Consider the following 21,907-nt stretch of genomic DNA (forward strand, 5'->3'; position numbering starts at 1 on the left):
GTATTTAATTTAACTGAGTCTCAATTTATCTATAAGATGTGGGAAAATATAATAATTAATACAACATCTTAAAAATTAAGTGAGACACATAATGGAATACTTGGGCAAGTGAAAGCAGTATACCAATACAAGGCAATGGAATAGGGTGAAAAGAATAGGGCTTTTGACCTCAGGCAGATGGAACTCAGTGGTTAGTATAGAGGATTCTGACTTAGACTGTATGGGTTTAAATCCTGGCTAACCACTTGCCAGTGGTACAATCTTGGGCTATTTTCATGATCTCTCTAACTCTTTTTTTTTTTCATCTCTAAAATGTTAATAATAATTGCACCTGCCTTGAAGTGTTTTTGTAATTTTTAAATGAGAAAAATAAATGCCCTTGGTATAATATCCTAAAATAAGCTTGTATTTTATTACTTATTTAGTAAATACTAGTATTCTGTATTCATTAGTACTGTCTTGTTTTGCCTTTAGTATAATCAATACAAAAGATCCTGTTATTATCTGCATTTCGTAGGTGAGGACACCAAACCATAGAGAGCTAAGTATGTTGCCCAGATTTATAAAGATAACAAATACTGGAAAAAAAATTGAGACCCCTGCATTGTGAGTCCAGAGTTCATGCTCTTAATATTTTGCCTTACTGCCTACAATGATGAGGGAGAGGGAGAAAGAAGGAGAGAAATCTATTACCCCAAATTCCAATTTACTACCTGTGACCATAGGGAATTTTAAACACTCTGGGTCTCAGTTTCCTTACACAGGGATGAAAAAGTGTCTTGTAGGCATTGAATGTAAAAACATATGGAAAAGTATAGCACATTGCTCATATATGCATATAGAGAAGGCTAATTATGTAACAATTAATTATTAATTACTTGATGATTATTAATTTTTCCTTGCTGAAAGCTAATTCCTTAACCAGCATAACTAAGAAAATAGATGTCATCTGGGCAGGATTGTTTTTTTTGATTCTTACAATGTGCTGGTCCCAGCTGTCTACACTGATCCAGCAGCTTCTTATACTAAACTTTTGTCCAGATATATGTTCCCAAAATGTAATGTGTGATGCTCAATGATGCTGTATGTCTAAACTGAGGCTTCCAGGTATGTGTTATTTTTTTGGAGTGCTGCTGAGTGCTGTAGTCACAAGAAATGCTATTAAACACTATTGGGAAAAAATCAAGACCAAAGAACCCTAAAAGTTTTTCTTAGATGTAGAGGTGAAATCAGTTCTCCCATTTGTTCTATGCCAGGGCACTTCCGGTGATATCTACCAAACCTATTCCCCCAGTTCCAACCCTAGCAAAGATGTTTCAGCTGCTACTGCCGAACACTTCTCAACATCACTGTAGTATGGTTTTTTAAAACCTCTTAGTATTTTGTAAAAAGTATTTTGTTAACATATTAATATTCCCAATGTCAAGGAGGTTATGGAATAATAAGCCCTCTCACTCACAGGTGGTACGGTGCTCTTAAACCATCTGAAAACAATGAAAGATGGAACAGTCTATAAAATAAAACAGCAGAACTACTAAAGATAAATTAGCGCCTCCCAGAGTCTGAGACACAAAGTAAAAATTTTTTGAACTCTAAATATTATTTTCAAGGTATCATGTATTTTTTCTGAAAGTATAAGTAGACATAAGACATACACATTATGTAGCATTTGGAAAGTACAAGTACATGAAAAGAAGAAAATCACCAGTATTCCATGCAGAAGTGATCACTGGATTGCCAGAACAGATACAATTAAGGAATTTAAAGATATTTTCCTCTTTTTTTTAAAGATTTCTTTCCTTTTTCTTTCTTTCAACACTTAAGTAAAAAGGAGAACAAAATTTTATGGTCACCTTTAAATTATATTAACATAGCCAGGAGCTAAGGACTTTAGTTGTATTAAGCACAACCTAAAGCAAATTCAAAACACACACCCTTCACCTTCTTTAGATACACCTGCCAGTTCAGAGAGCTTGCTGCCTGCCCTGTTTGTTCTGGGTTATTGTGATTTCGTGGCTGCCTAGCTTCTTTAAGGGCTCCCATAGTGTTCTGCCTTCTATTATGTGTCTGTGTAATACCCTCAGCTTGTGTGCATTTGGACCCACCGGCTCCCTTCTGATTAATAAAATCCAACAAAAGTGAAGGGCTGTCCCTTCTGACATCTTGGCAGCATGAGGCAAAGCCTTTGTCAGAATGGGGCCAGCACCAAAAAAAGCAACAAAAGAAAGGAAAAGAAAAAAAAAAAAAGAAAAGAGAAAGAAAGAAAAATAGAAAAAGAAAAAGAAAAAAGAAGCCCAGAACACACAGAAGGAGAAACATTATCAAAAATATTGTTTGAAAAAAAACTTGTTTGAAACCAAATCAAGCCTCTTAAAGCTAGCCCTGTTCTTTGGCTTAAGGCTTCTCCTTTGCCAAAGTTTTCTATCATCTGCAATCAAGAGTGATAAATGATATATTAGTGCCAGTTCTTAAACTCATAACCAAACATCACACTCCAAAATGTCTTCATCCATTAATAAGCAAGTATTCATTCAGTGACTCTAACGTACGTGCACAGCATATGTTTAAACCTCCAGCTAGCTATTTGCTTTAGCAAAACAGGATGCAACCAAATGAAATATTACCAATTCAATGTTCACATGCCATTTAAGGTGAGGAAAATTCCTTAAAACATGATTTTATATGGTACACTTTTCAAAATAGTCTCTCCCAAAGTAAGTTAAATAGTTGCAGTTTAGTGATTTGTTATATATTTTGGTCACTTAAAACTATTACTGGGTTAGGATTTTATCCCTTTTTTGGGTGTTCAGAGGAAAATTATAAAAGGACATTGGCAACCCTTTATCCATTTTGAAGTCAGGCAGTCATAGTAACCCGTCTGCATTCTAGGATATCATAAGAGATTTAGAAAAGGCTTTTACTGAGAAAATGAGACATTTATCAAACATCGATTTGAATTTGCTTTAGGTTGTGTTTAATACAACTAAAGTCCTTAGCTCCTGGCCATGTTACTATAAAGGTGACCATAAAATTTTGTTCTCTGGAGCTAACCCTTTGAAAGCTAGTTGCTTTTTAAATTAATATGAATAATACATGAAATGTAGATGGAGATTTTTCTGGGCTCATGCTATTGCATCGTTATGAAGATATGGCAAATAACTGCCAAAGAAAGAAGTTCAAAAATAAAACAGAATAACATCTATTATGCATTCATATTATTGTTGCACATCAGTATTCTCTACTAATTTTTGCACTACATGACTACTGAAAAATCATTGAAAATATTTATTGCAAAGTACATATCATGCTTTAAAAAACTGATGAAAACACTTAGCTATACAGCCCGGTTTAAAAATAGGATACTCATTCGTTCTGTGTGGAGTTCTCACATATAACTTGCCCTGTCCAACAATTAAAACAGTTAATATAAAAATGTTTTAAAACATAAGCTCTTTTAAGCACAATCAAATCTTTCTTTGATAACTTAGCAGACATTTTGGATAGCCCATTGCCTTCATCCTATCAATATTCATTGTAATATACAAAATTCAGATGAAATTAATTCAAGGTTTTTAAATGTTTTAATAGCAATGACTTACAATTGTTGAGTTACATTAATAATAGCTGGAATAGACTCATGGAGTTTAAAATTTTTTTTTCTTTTTCTTTTTTTAATAAATTTATGTATTTATTTATTTATTTTTGGGTGTGTTGGGTCTTCGTTTCTGTGCGAGGGCTTTCTCTAGTTGGCGGCGAGCAGGGGCCACTCTTCATCGCGGTGCGCGGGCCTCTCACTGTCGCGGCCTCTCTTGTTGCGGAGCACAGGCTCCAGACGCGCAGGCTCAGTAGTTGTGGCTCACGGGCCTAGTTGCTCCGCGGCATGTGGGATCTTCCCAGACCAGGGCTCGAACCCGTGTCCCCTGCATTGGCAGGCAGATTCTCAACCACTGCACCACCAGGGAAGCCCTAAAATTTTTTACCTTTAAAAATATGTGTCATCTTTAGAAAAACAGTTTGATATAGATAGACATCTAGAGGATTCTCAGAAACGCTTGGTGAAAAGATCAGACTTCCTTGTAGTCAAACTAGATAATGAATCTGGCTACGTTTGGTGATTGTAAAGGGGTAGTCCACTGATGGGAAAATACTAGAGACACTTGAGTTTCCTGGATTACATTTTAGGCATAAATGAACAGGTTAGTTGTGCATTATCCTAAACGAGGAAACTCTCCTAGCTAGCACTCATGAATCACAGAAGACACATATCTATCTACCAGTGCATACACTGGTCACACTAATTCTGTAAAGAGTTAAATGACATACGTATATTTGCATATATACATGTATAAACACATACACATATTCTTGAATTAATGGGCCTAGAAAAACTCCAGGTCACATTTTTTTAAACTAAAATTATGTTTTTAAATGTTGAAAATCATAAGTTGCTCCCAGTTGTTCCCCTACAGTTCTCCGTCCCAGAGATAGCATGTCAAAGGGAAAACAACATTTAGTTCACATGGACCCAGAGAATTTCACTGGGCAATTCTACTAAACTTTCTATTTTCAGATAATCCCAATGGCACTTATCTTGTTCCAGAGAAAAGGAAAAAAAAAAAACTTTCAAAAACAGCAGGAACAGCAATGAGATCAGAATTTCTACTTAATGGAGAAGCACAAGAGGCATTCCCATGGAGTCAGGAACAAGATGAGGACATTCGGTATTTTCACTACTGTTTAATACTGTGTTAGAATAGGGTTTCTCAACTGAAAATGTCTCCAGATAATTCCAGATATTCCTTGGGATACAAAATTACACTCAGTTGAGAACCACCGTATTAGTAGTATCCAACAACGAAATCAGGTAAGATAAAATTGTTAAAAATACAAGAACTAGAAGAAAAGAAGATAAACCATCTTTATTTGAGATGATATGACTGTATATGTCAAGATTCTAAGAGAATTTATAATTAAAAGAAAGAAATCAGTAAGTTAGCAAGATGCTATAATGAATACACAAATTCTATAGTTTTCTTATATACAGACAATAACTCCTTAGAAGATATAATAGGAAAAACAATTTATAATAGCAAAAAATAAAATGCTTAAGAATAAATATGCAAAAATCTATATGAGGAACATGTTAAAATACTTCTAAAAAGCACATAAATGGATTTGAATATAAAGATACATCTTTTTCTTATCATAAAGATGTCAGTCTTTCCAGGTTAATGTATAAATATAAGGTATCAATAAAATGCCAATAACTTTTTATTGAACTGGAGAAGTTGATTCTACAGTTTATATGAGGATATAAACATCAAGAAGAGCTAGGAAAATATTGAAAAAGAAGAGCAATGGTGGTTTGGGAGACAAATAGCTCTGCCCGAGCTTAAAGCCGTCTATAAGGTGATTGCAAGTATAGTCTGTTATGGGCACAGGAACCAATGGAATAGATTGGAGAATTTAGAAATGAACCTTAGTACATATGGAAATGTAGCATATGATATAGTTTGTTTCTCATTTATTTAACCGTAGATTAGTGTTGCCTGTTCTAGATCTTCATATGAATGGAATCCTGGATATATGGTCTTTTATGTTTGGCTTCTTATCAAAGTTCATTCATTTTTACTCAGTAGAGTTTCATTATATTATATGAAGATTTATACGTTCTCTTTGGCAGGCACTACACTTTGCTTCCTCTGGCCAGAAAAATTCTGCTGTCTGGATTAGGAAAGTGCCCTTGGGCAGAAAGCTCACTTCAGTCTTTTCCCTTGTCTCATGGAATCACAAATGGACGCTGCTTGTTGTCCAAAGCTTAAAAGCAGTTATATCATATATTTTGTCCAGTTTTACAGTTGTTTAAGGTAAAGGGTTAAGTCCAATACTAGCTACTTCAGGATGGCTGGGAATGGAACTCAATCAGGACTGAAAAAAATATTTTTATAGCTCTGTCCACAGAAAGGACCCCAAAGTAACGGCATTCCAGCAGCAATAGGCCAATTTAGTGCCCCTATCTTCGTTTCCAACTACTTTTCCTAGGAAAAGAAGCCAGAACTTCATGGAGCAATAACTGATTCCAGATATAGCATATGGAAGGTAGAAGGTGAGCTTGAAACACCTTTTTGTGTCAGAGACAAAGAAGTACTGAAAGGCTATTGTGGCATTCAAAAGTCTTCAAACTCTTCCCCTCTGAAAAAAAAAAAAGGCTCAAAGGACATCCTTTCACAATTGGGTACATTTTAATGTGAATTGTATACTATATGATATGAAATCGGTATTGAATTTTTTGGGTTAGATAAAAATATATTTTGTGTTTTTGTTCTAATAATCATTACAATCATCATGACCTTCAGGCAATTTTCTGAGTATTTTACTTACATTAACTGATTTAATCTTCAAACAATCCTTTGAGATAGATATAATTATCTCAATTACACAAACATCTATATTACTTTTCAACTTTTTCTCTTGTGGTGTAGAGCAAAATTTCCTATAACATCATTAGTTTTTTTTTTTTAATTTATTTATTTATGGCTGACATCACTAGTTTTTTAAAATCTGTTATGAATAACTTGTTACTCATAATAAGGTTCTGAAGTACATTGGATGAAAAAAAGTCATCAAATATATCAGAGATTTAAAATTATATATTAAAATTATGTATTTAATTACATATTTACATATGATATATTTAAAATTGCATGTATTATTTATTATAAGGTAGATAATATTACTATGTTTATATTAGATATTAGATATATAATATGTATTATATGTGATATATGTTTATTATGTATACATATATTAAACATATACCTATTTATATAATACAAGATATGTAATTATGTATTATATATAATAATTATATATATTATGCTGTAACAAAGTACTACAAACTGGTTGGCTGAAACAACAGAAATTTATTGTCTCACAGTTCTGGAGCCTAGGAGTCTAAGATCAAGGTACCAGCAGAGTTGATCCCTTCCAAGGGCTGTGAGGAAGAATATGTTCCATGGCTCTCCCCAGCTTCTGGGGGTTTGCTGGAATCTTTGGCATTCTCGGGCTTGTAGATGCATCACCCTATCTCTCCTTTCATGTTCACACAACTTTCTCTTTCTAGGTGTGACTGCTTCCAAATTTTCTCATTTTATAAAGATACCAGCCATGTGGGATTAGGGACCCACTCTACTCTAGTATGACCTTGTCTTAACTAATTACATCTGCAGTGACGCTAGTTCCAGTTAGGTCACAATCTGAAGGACTGGGGGTTATGACTTTAACATAGAAACTTTGGGGGGACTCATTTCAACCCATAACAATACAAATGTATGTTGTGCTAAAATCATACTTTAGTTTTGATTTTGGTTTTCGTAATCATATGGCACACATTTTTGGTGACTTGATTCTTTTTTTTTTTTTTAAGATTTATTGATTGATTGATTGATTGATTGATTGCTATGTTGGGTCTTCATTTCTGTGCTAGGGCTTTCTCTAGTTGCGGCAAGCGGGGGCCACTCTTCATCGCGGTGCGCGGGCCTCTCACCATCGCGGCCTCCCTTGTTGCGGAGCACAGGCTCCAGACGCGCAGGCTCAGTAGTTGTGGCTCACGGGCCTGGTTGCTCCGCGGCATGTGGGATCTTCCCAGACCAGGGCTCGAACCCGTGTCCCCTGCATTAGCAGGCAGATTCTTAACCACTGCACCACCAGGGAAGCCCCGGTGACTTGATTCTTTACTCAATATTATGCTCTTGAGATTCATCTTTGTTGACACTTGTATCATATTTATTCTGTTGTATAAATATACTATAACTTATTTGTTCATTCTACTACCAATTGGTATGTACATTAGTTTAATTTTTATATTTCTACTAAAACAAATGCTGCCATGACCATTCTAAACATACAAGTCTCTAGATGCAAATTGCAAGGTCCTCTTTAGGGCAGTATTCCCAACTAGTAATTGGGTTATAGATGTGCAGGGTTATTGGTCCCTTCAGTCCTGGGGCTGCACACAGCCTTGTTTACTACCCTAGTATGCTATGGAAATATTTTCTTCTTCTATGGGCTTGAAAAATGCTAGAAGCACTGCTTTACTATGATGTTGCTAGAATATAGGGCACACCCAAGTGCACATTTACTACATACCACCAAATTGCTTTCAAAAGTGGTAGCAGTTTACACTTCTGTCATCAATATGTAGGAGTTCGCAATTCTCTACACCCTTGACAATACTTGGAATTGTCAGAATTAAATTTTTGTGAATCTGGTGGTGCTGAAATAATACTGAATTTTGCTTTTGATTTACTTCTGATTACTGAAGAGCAGATAATCATTCTATTTATTGGAAATTTATGTTTTCTTTTCTGCAAATTATCTGTTCATGGATTTTGGGTATGTTTCAGTTGGATTGTTGCACTTACGTCTTATTGATTAAAGGAGCTTTTATATATTTGAAATGCTAATTGTTTGTTGCTTATATGAATACAAATATAGTCTCCCAGCTTGCAGTTTGCCTTTTAACTTACTGACGGTACTTTTTGATGAGCAGATTTTCATTTCAGTTAATTGGATTTACTAATCTTTCCTTAGATCTTTTTTGAGTCTTGTTTTAAAAATTCTCTATTGCCCAGAGGTATGAATATATTCTCTTATATTTCCTTGTAAAGTTTAAGATCTTGCCTTTAAAATAACTAAATCTTGTTGGTTCTGAAGCTCTGTAATATGCTATTTTTTAATAAATTATTTTAATTTTTTTAACATCTTTATTGGAGTATAATTGCTTTACAATGTTGTGCTAGTTTCTGCTGTATAACAAAGTGAATCAGCTATATGTATACATATATCCCCATATCCCCTCCCTCTTGCGCCTCCCTCCCACCCTCCCTATCCCACCCCTCTAGGTGGTCACACAGCACCGAGCTGATCTCCCTGTGCGATGCAGCTGCTTCCCACTAGCTATCTACTTAACATTTGGTAGTGTATATATGTCAACGCTACTCTCTCACTTCGTCCCAGCTTACCCTTCCCCCTCCCCGTGGCCTCAAGTCCATTCTCTACTTCTGCATCTTTATTCCTGTCCTGTCCCTAGGTTCTTCACCTTTTTTTTTTTAGATTCCATATATATGTGTTAGCATATGGTATTTGTTTTCCTCTTTCTGACTTACTTCACTCTGTATGATAAATAACTCAATTTTGTTTCTTTTTATGGCTGAGTAATATTCCATTGTATATATTTGCCACATCTTCTTTATCCATTTATCTGTCGATGGACACTTAGGTTGCTTCCATGTCCTGGCTATTGTAAATAGAGCTGCAATGAACATTGTGGTACATGACTCTTTTTGAATTATGGTTTTCTCAGGATATATGCCCAGTAGTGGGATTGCTGGGTCATATGGTAGTTCTATTTTTAGTTTTAAGGAACCTCCATACTCTTCTCCATAATATGCTTTTATGTGATGGAAAGTTGTGATCTGGTATTATTTTTTTCGCATATGAATAATAAATTGGCTTAGCACCATTTTTCTTTTTCAATAATCCACCCTTTCTCTAATGTTTGGCGATGACAATATTTTCGTGTTCCCTAATATATATAGATCAGTTGCTGGGCTATTTATTCTCTTCTGTTGTTTTGTTTGTCCAACATTATACCAATACAACAGTGTCTTAATCACTACAGCTTTGTAATAAATCATGTTTCCTGACTGAGCAAGGCTCTTAGTTCTGCTTCAGAAATATTTTTGAATCTTTGCTCTCTCCTATTCATTTCATTTATTTTAATTTTTTTCCTATACATTTTAGAACCAGCTTATGAAGTTCCACAAAATACCCTGGTGGTATAAAAAATAAGCTTGCTGTGTTTCTATACATTAAAGGAAATGGACGTTTTTAATTATATTCAGTCTTCTTATCTATTGAAATGTTACTTCTTTCTGGTTTATTTAGGTCCTTCTAAGTGTCTTTTAAATAACTTTTATAATTTTCTCCAGAAAGGTTTATTCCTATATATCTTACTTTTTGCTGTTATAAGTTAAATTCTTTTTAAAATTTTATGTTCTGATTTCTTTCAAACTGGCATATTGAAATGCAATTCAACTTGATGTACTGATTTTGCATCTGACACCCTTGATAAATACTCATTATTGTTATTGATAAATACTCATTATTTTAATAATATGGTTGTGTTAATTAGTTATTTATGGATATTGGTTTATAAATTAATTGCTTGTGGTTAGAAAATATATTTATGTATAATAATATATATGTATTATATATATGTACATATCATCATTAGCAATTTGTTAGACATGCATTAATACCACATACTTAGATGCTTTTTGAAATGTTTCATGTGTGGTTAAAAAATGAGGTTTTAATTTATTGGGTTCAGTGTCTTATATATCCATAAAAGCAAGTTTATTAATTCTGCTTTATTTTTAGTATATTTGATCTCTCAATTACTGAGAGAGGTATTTTAATGTCTGATATTGATTGAGGATTTGCCTGCTACTTCCATGTTGATTTTTCTTTATATAGTTGTTTGAAAGCTATTAGGTAATGCAACTTTAGAATTTATGTATCTTCATGGTAAATTGAACCCTTCGTCAGTGTGTGGTGATCCTTTCTAATTCAATCATGCTATTTTACCTTCACGCCTGTGTGTCTGCAACAATAGCAGTCTTTTGGGTAGATTTTCCTGGTATAATTTTTCTCCAGTCTTTTCCAGTCTCATTTCTGTGGCTTTTCATTTTAGAGACATCTCTTGTCGGCAGTATAGCGTTATCTTTTATTTCTTTAACTATTCTAAAAACTGAGGAATTTAGCACAATTATTATTATTATTCATGTATTTGGATTCAATTCTGCTACTAATTTGTGCTTTCTATTTGTCTTGTTTTATCTGTATTTCTTTTGGATGATTTTTTTCTCTATTTTTCTTCATCCCATTTGATCCTTTTAGTAGTTTGGAGGTTATACATTCTATTTCTATTACTTTGCTATGTAACCTAAAAATTGCACTGTTATCCTTTTAATGACTCAAATTAGTCATTGTTATTTTTATACAATAAGTTTTGTTTATTCACTCATTTATTCATTCATTTATTTTTAGATCCAGGAACATATTTATGATTTTCTTTGCTCATTATTTCTTCTCACATCTCAGAATTCCCTTCTGGGATCATTCTATAGGGAATTTTGTCTAAACTGTCTTTATTTCATACTTAGTCATGAATATAAGTTTATGCGGCATACAATTCTGGGTTGACCACTATTTACCCTTAGTCTCTGGCACTGATTTATTAGTACTACATAGGTTTTTTTCTCTTTTTCTCCTTTTTATATGCTTCTTATTTCACAACCAGGATCTCTTTGAATATTGTCTCTTTTCGTATTTTGGGGCCTCTTTTTTGGGAAATCAGGTTAGGTATACATTAAGCCTAGCTGTCTGTATTAGTCAGTTTGGGCTGCCGTAATAGAATACCATAGACCTGGTGGCTTAAACAACAAATATTTCTCACAGTTCTGAAATCTGGGAAGTCCAAGATCAAGGTGCCAGACAATTTTGTGTTTGGTGAGAGCCCTCTTTGTGGCTTGTAGACAGCTGCCTTCTTTTCCTTACATGATGGAGAAAGGAGAGCAAGAGAGCTAGCTCTCTGGTCTCCTTTTCTAAGGGCACTAATCCCATCATGAGGACGCCAGGCTCATGACTTCGTCTAAACCTAATCACCTCCCAAAGGTCCCACCTCCAAATACCATCACAAGGGGGTTAGGGTTTCAACATGAATTTTGGAGGGACACAAACATGCAGTCTATAACACTGTCTCTGTCCTCTATACCTTAACCTCTCTTTTATGTTTTCAAACTTATTGTTTATTTGTCTGGAATTTTATTATTTTTTTTGAGAAATATGTCAAATATGTGAAAGCCGATGACAATGGCTCTAATGGATCACTAACACATTAGCTCAATTCTCTCTGCATAGGCATTGTATAGTCTCTTCTGTGACTCAGGTGATGTTTAACTTTTGAAAGTAAATGTTACACTAATGTAGTCTCCTAGAAGACTTTAGGAATAAAAAGACTAGGAAGGATTCTTTGCTTACTTTGTGAGCTTGGGAAATTCTTTGATATTTACATATTTAAAATATGTACCAGTAATATAAATCTCTAAAAGTTAGCTAATAATTGCAGCGAAAATTTAGATGACATTTATGACAATTCTTTGAGTTTCCAAAAAGGCCATCAAAACTATATGGTAGCATTATCAGAATAATAGTATTGTTATTGCCCATCTTAATGTTTTCATTTGTCTGGATATGCTTGGACTCGTCTCAGAGACACAGACAGTCATTTGGAGCTTTTCCACTTAGAAATATATTTGAAATTTCAGGAAGTATGTGTTCAACTATCTCAGTCATGGTGAGTCTATAATCCATTATAGTTGTATCTATATCTACATTTATAGCTTTAAAGTATATATTTACCAGTATATACTAATTGACTAATAGTTATTTAAGCAGAAAATGTCTCGATTTCTTGCTTGAGCTACCAACTGAGGTTGAAAGTTGAAAGATATTCCTATACCCTGGATAGTATGCTAGGAAAGATAGAGCTAGACATAGAAATAGAGATGAGAGAGAGAGTGAACAGCATTGTATCAAGTTTTCTGAATTCTCACTAAAAGCAGAGGAAATAAATGTTTTTGTAAGAGTGCTTTTCTCTTAAAGCATATTTTAATCACAGAAACTCATGAAAATACATTTAGGTTGTGATTTACTGATATCATAAGAAAATCAAGTGAGTTCCTGTGAAGAATTACAACCAAAATATTTGTGAGCTCAGGAATCGTCTTTTACATGATTGGAGGAAAGCAAAATTAGTCAACTCTCCTAACCACATCCTGCTTAAACCTGAATAGAAAGAGACATATTCTTCTCTTAGAAAACTAACCCTGTGTCATTCCATAGACAGTAGTTATAGAAAAAAATTAATGTTTAATTCCTTTTGAAAATATAAAATGAATGCTTTCAAAATATTCTTTATGCAAATTCATTGTAGTTATTTCTTATAATAACAAAACCCAGTATTGTTTTAATTTTCAAACTATTTCCCATATAAAAATGTCAGTGTTTCTTCAAAATTTTATAAGTGCACTGAAGTATAATACTGATAGTATTTATTATTATATTTATCACAGTAAAATAAGATATGAACATTTATACTATGTCCAACACTGTCCTAGCACTTCACATAAATGATCACATTCAGTTCTATCCTCAGGACACAAGAGATGTACCATTCCTATGCTTGCTTTGCACATGGTAAGAACAAAGCATGGTTCAATATCTCACAAGAGTCCACATCTAGTAAGTATTAAAGCAGTTATTTAAAGTTAAAATTGCCGTTAAGTCACATAGCTAGTCAATATCCAAGTCTGGTAACTTCCATTGTTTTTTATTGGCTGAATGATTTCTTTGTTTTGATCACATCATTTTCCTAAGATTCCTTTAGGTAGTGATGATAAAGACACTGTCCATTTTTAATTAACGAGCTTGCCTTAATGTTATGTAGTGCTAGGTCACCGTACACCACATTGGATAGCAGGTGCATATTCAAAATCACTTGGCAACTTCTATAAGGTACGAAATGTTTTGGCTCCTCAGTTTTCATCATTTTGGGGAACTTTTTCCATTTTTATTGTATAGAACCTGTTACTGAGATAAGTTCCCTTTGAAGAGCAACTACTAATCAACTTCACCTTCATATAATAAAATGACACTGAAGAACAAGTTTTACTCTGTTAATACAGCCAGTTGCAAAATAACAAAAGGGACATTTGTGAAGAAGTTTGTATTTCAAAACAAGTACTTAAAGATTTATTACAGGAAGTTTTATTTTCACAATTCTAAGAGTGATGTTGACTTGTAGAAAATTAGATAAAAAATGAAAACGAGGACAAATGTTTGAAAACAAATTACCTCACCCCCAGACAAACTACAGTTAATTTTTTTATTTATGTATGTCTGTAGAATTTTATGGGCTGTGTATTGCTTATTTAATTGTTTCTTTACTGTTGTGTATAAACACAATGGTTAAACAATTGCTTCCTGGGAAACAAAGGAAGAGCTTTCTGTCTTTATCTGAATAAGATATCTCCTCTAGATAATTTTGTATTGATTGTAGAGCACTTTCATGATCCTCTATTTATTCATCTATTACTTTTTTATTGAGCACCTAAAATGGAACGAGCTCTATCCTAGGTCTTGTGGTACGTGTGTAAAAATAAGATATTATAATTCCTATTGTCAAGAGTCTTATATGCCAGTGGGGATAGACAATAACAATAAATATAATAAATATATGTATGTTATACCATGTGAGGAATATTTTGGAGGAAAAGGGGGAAAATTAAACAAGATAAGAGAGTGTGGTAGACAGAATTCTAAAATGACCCCCTAATGACCTTGTACCTGTATAATCTTCTCTCCTTGAGTTTGGAGAAGGCCTTTGAATATAATGCTATCTCACTCCCATTACATGGCAGAAGGGATTTTACAGGGTATTAAGGTCCGTATCAGTTGACTGGGAGTTAATCAAGGGGGAGATTGTCCTGGGTGAGCCTGGCCTAATCCCATGAGGCCTTTAAAAGATGGTGAAGCATCAGAGAGACATTTTCCTTCTGGCCTAGGAGATGATGCCAACTACCATGTTGTGAGAGAAGGAGTCTGTGGGGCAAGGAATTGAGGGAGGTCTCTAGAAGTTAATAGCCAGTTGTTTACAGCCAATAAGAAAATGGCGGCAGGGGAGTTAGCCCTCCAATCACAAAGAAATTACTTCTACTAATAACCGTGAGCTTGGATGAGGACCCTGAGCCCCAGGTGAGAACCTTGGCCCCAGCCAGCACCTTGATTGCAGTCTTGTGAGAACCTGAGCAGAGGACCCAGTTAGGTGGTGCCTGGTCTCCAGCCCATGGAAACTGTGAGATAATACATGCGTGTTGTTTTGAGCCGCTAAGTTTGTGGTAATTTGTTATACAGCAATAGAACACTAATATAGGGGGGTTGGATCAGGGGGGCTGCTTCACAAAGGTGAGATGGGAGGCAAAAGGTGGAGAAGAGTGAACAAGGCACCGTTTTAGGGTTATGATCATTTGAGTCTAGTGACGTATCAAAATTATTGGTTTCATTTATAGAAATTGAGAAACAATAAAAAAACTCTTTCATGATAAGAAAAATGAGGGAGTATTTGAGCAGATAAAACAAATTATTCCCTCCTCAGAAACCCAAAGTAATCATTATTCTCAGACACAGTATTTTAAATTACAGAAATCTTAGGAGAAGTGTCTCCTGGAAGATTCAAAATCAAGGACCTAGAGATATGCAGCAATAGATGCCAGGAGGGATGAAGGTGGAGGAGGTGGCAGTAGCAGTAGATATTGTTTGTTTATGTGATGAATATTTAAAGGAAGCAGGACCCCAAGAGCAACTACTTAGCAATTAATCAATCAATCCATTCACTAACCAGTAAGTAATTAGAGTTTTTACTGTATGTGCAGTAAGCGTTCACTTGCACAGCCAAGAGACACCATAGATGTAATGAAATTGGCTCTTCCTAAAAGCTTAAACTCAATTGGATAAAGAAAATATGTGAAGTAGTTATTTACAAGTCCATATACAAATAATACCTAACCTCTTATGTCGTATGACCACAAGTTGAGGAACAACAAAAGTGGAAAACAACACAGACTGAAAGAACCAAGGAAACCTTTGTGGATAAAATTAAGTTGGAGCTGGGCTGTGATGGGTATGGCAGAATTAAACTAAGTAAAGGGGATTTGAAAGCATTATGGGAAATGGTAACACTGTTACTAACGAAACCCAGTATTCTGATTGCAGCTTCAGATTTAGAGTTGAAAGCAGCAGCAGATTTAGAGATGAAAGTATGACCATCAGAAGATGTTACTAACTCTCTTAGTTTCCTTTTGCGGCAGACATGATGTGAAATGAGAATGCACTGTTTTCTAATCCTCCTCTCTTGATTCCCTCACCAATCTTCCATCCTGAAAAGCAAACAGCAAGCATCTTATTTAATTCACAAGCACTAAGTTCTACCAGAAAGACATTGTCCTAAATATAAGTACAATGGCCTCATGCTAGTGAATGAATGAATGACTGCATTCCAGATTATAAAATACAGAGACTTTTAGTTTTTAAAGTGGTATTCAAGTTTAATTTGGCTCTGTACTAGAGCTCAAGTTCCTTGCAGAGTAGCTATGTTTTAAGTTATTATTTTCAGCACCAGGACAGGGACTGGCATTCTGCTAAATGATTACTAAATGAATGATGAATGAATGAATGGTAATCTGGTTACTTTAATCATGTGTGCATTTAGACAGATGATAGAACTTATGCGGGCATTCCCCACATTCATCATTCTTTCAAATCCTGCAAGCCTCACCCTAATTTCCTCACCCTAATTTCATTTTCTTTTGAAATACAGTACAAATATAAATAAATATATCCAGGTGCCAGCCATGTTCCAAAAGAAATTCCACCACGTAGAGTCACAGCAAATGAAATCAATTGATGCATCATACTCTGATTGTGTGTTGGCAAACATCAAGATTGGCAGACAGATGAAATTCCACAGAGAAGGTACAGATGGACTAATCAGCTCAGAAAAGAAATCTTTAAGTGTTTGGAAAAGCAAATGTTTCATTTCAACACAACTTTCGTTGTTGTTATTGTTGCAGTTGCTATTTTCAAACCATGGAAATATCTTTAAAAGTTTGAGACTTATTACAAATACCTCCTTACCTTGTATCACTTGTTCTTGATCAGACTTAGAAAAGAGGATTTTTTAAAACAAAGTAGTGCCTTGAAAAGTTATCTGTATCCTATTAGTATTATTATGCCTTAATTTAGAATTAAATAAATATTCCTAACATAATAATCACTAAACAATTTTGTTATACCATAAGAGAGTGTTTTTCTGAACAGATTTCTTAGGGTTAGACAACAACAGATATTGAAGTTCCAGAGAGAGAGAATAATTAAACATTATCCCAGAATTAGGAGCACAATATTCGACGATTTAATTATTTTCAGAAGTATACAGTGTGCAATCAAGGGTGCTGATTATAGAGAGAAAGACTCTTCATTGTATGAACATAAACCGCCTGAGAGACGAAATCAATTGCTTAAGGATGCCCTGGTCCAAAGGACACATTTTAAATTTGTGGGTCTTGTGAGCTGGAGCTGAGTTTGCTATCCTAGGTGTTACTGTTTTGCATAGTCTTCAGTACTGTCCTTCCCAGCAGAATCTAAATCTGTTTTGTAGAGTTAGCCCTTGTTAGTGCTCAATAAATATTTAACAATACGATGTGCTATGCATACTAATGTGTTGAATATTTTAATTTTCTGCATTCCTGTGTGACTTAGTCGCATTGCATATTAAAGAAAAATTTTGGAGCTTAAATTTGGGTGAACATAGAAGAGTTCAAAAACTAAGTTGAGACTGCTAACCACGGGGCCCTCTCTTTCTTGGAATAGATACGTTGTTTGAATGAGCTGATTATAGCTCAATGGAATAAGCTTACTCATGTGATGACATTCACATTGAAACTGCCTGTTTTTAGAGAAAAGACCATTAAGGGAAGACCTTCATTTAGAACTCACTTAGCAGGAATATAAGGTGATTCAGCTGCCGTAGTAAGAGTTCTTGGTGTAGATTCGTTTTCAGAACTGTCTGCTTGTTTTAAGTCAAAGCTACTTACTTCATCAGGTCTAGCAGGTGTAGCTGCTTCTACCTCAGTGTTTTTTCAGACTTTAATGTACATACAAATCACTGGAGATCTTGTGAAAAGGCACATTCTGATTCAGTAGGTCTGGGCTAGAGTCTGAGATTCTGAAATTCTAACAAACTTTCAGGTAATGCTGCTGCTATTGGTGCAGGACCACACTTTCAGTGGCAAGAGTATAGAACACTGGTTTTCAATCCTGGATATACATCAGAATTGTGTGTGTGGCTTTTTAAAAATTACAGATTTGATTCACTAAGTCTTGGGGGACTTATTTACGTTTGTAAAACTCTCCAGGTGATTCTAAGTATTAGACAGGTATGAGAAATCCCATTGTGAGAGATGTTTTTACCATTTCAATCTAAAAGTATATTATTTTCTATTCATCGTTTTAGAATTAGAGTCTCCTGGCTACACATATGAAATCTGGGCCAGGTAAAAGGTGATCTCTTACCACCTAATAATAATAACAAATATTTATTGATTTGTCCCCTTGGCAACTCAGCAATTTGTACCTTCATTCAAACTAGTATATTACTTTATCTAAATGATTAGGAGCAGGGCAGCAGAGGGGGTCCTGGGAAATGTATTCTGTTCAGTTCAGTTGCAATAAACACAACGAGGTACATGGGGGTGGTGCCGCCCTGGGTAGATGGGAGAGAGGATGTAAAAACTGTAAGCAAGAGCTTCCCCGCTGGTGCAGTCGTTAAGAATCCGCCTGCCAAGGCAGGGGACATGGGTTCAATCCCTGGTCCGGGAAGATCCCACATGCCGTGGAGCAACTAAGCCCGAGCGCCACAACTACTGAGTCTGCGAGCCACAACTACTGAAACCCATGTGCCTAGAGCCTGTGCTCCTCAACAAGAGAAGCCACCGCAATGAGAAGCCCGTGCACTGCCATGAAGAGTAGCCCCCACTTGCCGCAACTAGAGAAAGCCCGTGCGCAGCAACGAAGACCCAACACAGCCAAAAATAAATAAATTAAATAAATTAATTAAAAAAAAGAAAACTGTAAGCAAGGGAGCACAGTTACCTTTCTAAATTTGTCCTGAGGCATAACTAGAGGTAGAATAAATTATTCAAAACTTGCAAAGGCAAAAAAGGCAAATGTCTGTGCTTAGGATCCCATGTTCAGGTGCACAGATGTGTGTGTGTGTGTGTGTACATATATATATATATATGTGATGAGAGAGAGAGAGCGCGCTTCTTTGAACTTAGCACCAGTGGCTGGCCACGCTAGATTTTCAAGTGCAGGCAAGAACAGATGGATCTGACAAGAGCAGAAAGGAAACACACATCTATGGAATCGCCTGCATAGATCTGTCTCCTCCCCACCTCCACATCTTAATTCCAGGACAGAATCTTTTCAGTTATTGTGTTAGTTTAAGTTATGAAGTATGTGATGAGTGCCAGTGGGAAATAATGTTGAGCATTTGTTGCAAGTGACTTGTAACTGATTAGGTCTTATCTATCTCTTGGGACCCTACTCCTGAACTTCCAATCTTACTCTCCCTGGTATGGACCTAATCTGTATCTTTTCTAATGTGGTCAGAGGCAGGAGGGATGAACAGCTGCAGGGAGTTTTTAAAAAACATAAATCTAACCTGAATGCAGACATAGCCCATCTAGACTTGGAAATCTGTCCCTCTGGAAAATTGCTGAACAATACTGAACTACATAGACATCTATTTCTGCAATTACACCAATTGGTTTATTACTTCGAGGTGACATTTTTGGACCCTTCAAATGCATAATAAATGTATAATAAGAATTTATCCTTAATGGAATCAGGACAGTATTCAGCTGCAAATAATTATATGATATTCTTTCAAAGAGACCATCATCAAGTTCAACTGTGGATATATTTTCTTTGCCTAAAATTACATGGATTCTGCACATTTTCCCACAACCATAAAGAATACTAGTTATTAATTTATAGCATGCTTCACTTTCCTCTTTGTTCAAGCTGGTTTATTTCTGAAGTTCTGGCAAGAAGGGCTACTTAGAATGCACCATTGGATGTGATTTTTAGGGAATATTTCTAATGGAGAGAGAAGGGCAATGAGATTGGCAATTAGTTTTAAATAAAGACAGTCATTTAACCTGTTATTCTGGGAAGGAAGTGACCCAGACTTAGAATTCTAAGTTCAGAACAGAGAAAAAAGGCAAAACCATGAAATTCTATTAAGTGAGGAAAAGGCTGATAGCATATATTATTATAGCATGTGGAAATCAGTGTTTCAAACTTGCTCTTAATTTGTCTGTGGTGAAGGAAATGTTATGAAATCTTTGTTTCTCTCCCAAACTATGTGATAGTTTATACTTATATGAAAGACAAGTTTCCCAGGAATATCATACAAATCCTGGAAATTTGCGATAACCAAAGAATTTCGTAAAACTTATTTTTTATAATGAATTGTTACTTATTTGACTAAGTTATGACATACTTAAATGAAATTGAATTTAGTTACTTTACCTGTAAATGAATGAACAAGACTTTTGTTATGTAACTCACTACACTATATCCTGTCTATACTATGAGGTTTATCTTGTTAGTCAGACATCATCAGAAGGATATGATATAATCTTTTCCATTGTCTGCTTTGAATTAAGAGTATCTCTGATCCAAACATAATGATCTAGCTCAGCATACTGTAATTTTGAAATTTAGTTATTTGGTGGGGAGGACCCAGTCGCTTAGCTAACGTATATGCTTGTGTGAACATTGTTGAGTCTTTAGTAAGGGGGGAGACTTAGAAAAATTATTTAACTCATTGCCAGAGAATGGAAGGTTGGAATATACTTTTTGTGTAGGGAGAGTTCACCATACTTCTAGGAAAAGAGAGAAATAAAATGATTAATAAAAATATTTTAGCAAGTACTATAAAAAATTTCTCAGTAAGAGAAAAATGATTAGGGAAATTTAAAAAGTAGTAAACTTGAGGATGAGATATGCTCAAAATAAACCCATGTGTTGCTATGGAGATGTGATTCAGGATAAAACCAGAAGTCTAGACATTCAGTCCTGCAACTGTTAATTGAGATTTCAAGCAGTCATATCATTCCTCAAAATAGCCATGGTTTTCCATTTTGTAGAATTCTAATGGATATTGCTATTCTCTCCTCTATTACCAATTTTTTAAACCTTTATTTCCCATCACTAAATTAAGTGACATCCATAACCCATCAACTTCATTTGGTTGCTTGTCTGTCGTTTTTGAGCTGAGTTGGATCTGGGTGTATATATATATATTTTTTTTGGTCTGGGTATATTTGATATGTTCAACCTCTCTACGCTAGAAACTACGTTCTTAAAATTTCCTTTACCTTATATAGCCAAAGCTGCTCTCATATGTGTACTGATTATATTTTTGATGATGATTGAAGAAAAAAAACTAAATGGTGAACTTTTTCCTTTGAAGGGATATTCTATTTTCTCCGAGTGGTTCTCTGAAAATTATCTCAATAGAATTGCAACAATTCTTTCCTGTCATGAAGTCAAACTAAGCTCTGATATACTTTAAAAAATGCTATAGTTATTTTCTTTATTCAGTTCACTAGTTAAAATAGATCTTTATGCAAGCAGAAAATTACCATGACCCTTAGGCTGCTTCTATATCTCCACTATTTTTTTTACCACCAACAAAGTGGTAGAAGGATACTTAATTGCAAAGACAAAGTGAAGATAGATGGAAATTGAAATTCAAAGGCTGAGTATCTCTTAGAAGTAGGCTGTATTGCAGATTTAGTGATCACAAGGGATAAACTAAGAGATACTACAAAAATCCTCTTAATTGTACTAAACTCTTTGATATGGATCATAAAATATTTTCAAAGCCCTTCAGGAAGAAAATGTTTATTCTCAGGAAATGAACAGGTCATTCAGTTAATAAATTTCAATATATTCTCTTATATAAAAATGAAACTTTAAAAACAAATTAATTTTTACCTTTTCTAAAGAATTAGACACTATATTATTTCCATTTCACTTTTTTCCATGGCTTGATACCTACACACACACACACAATACATTTCTCTTTACAGATATTTTAAATATAATTTTTACAGGCACCATAAATGTGACACAACTCACAACCATGCCCTTT

This window comes from Eubalaena glacialis, chromosome 1, assembly GCF_028564815.1.
Source record: "Eubalaena glacialis isolate mEubGla1 chromosome 1, mEubGla1.1.hap2.+ XY, whole genome shotgun sequence".
Lineage (NCBI taxonomy): Eukaryota > Metazoa > Chordata > Mammalia > Artiodactyla > Balaenidae > Eubalaena > Eubalaena glacialis.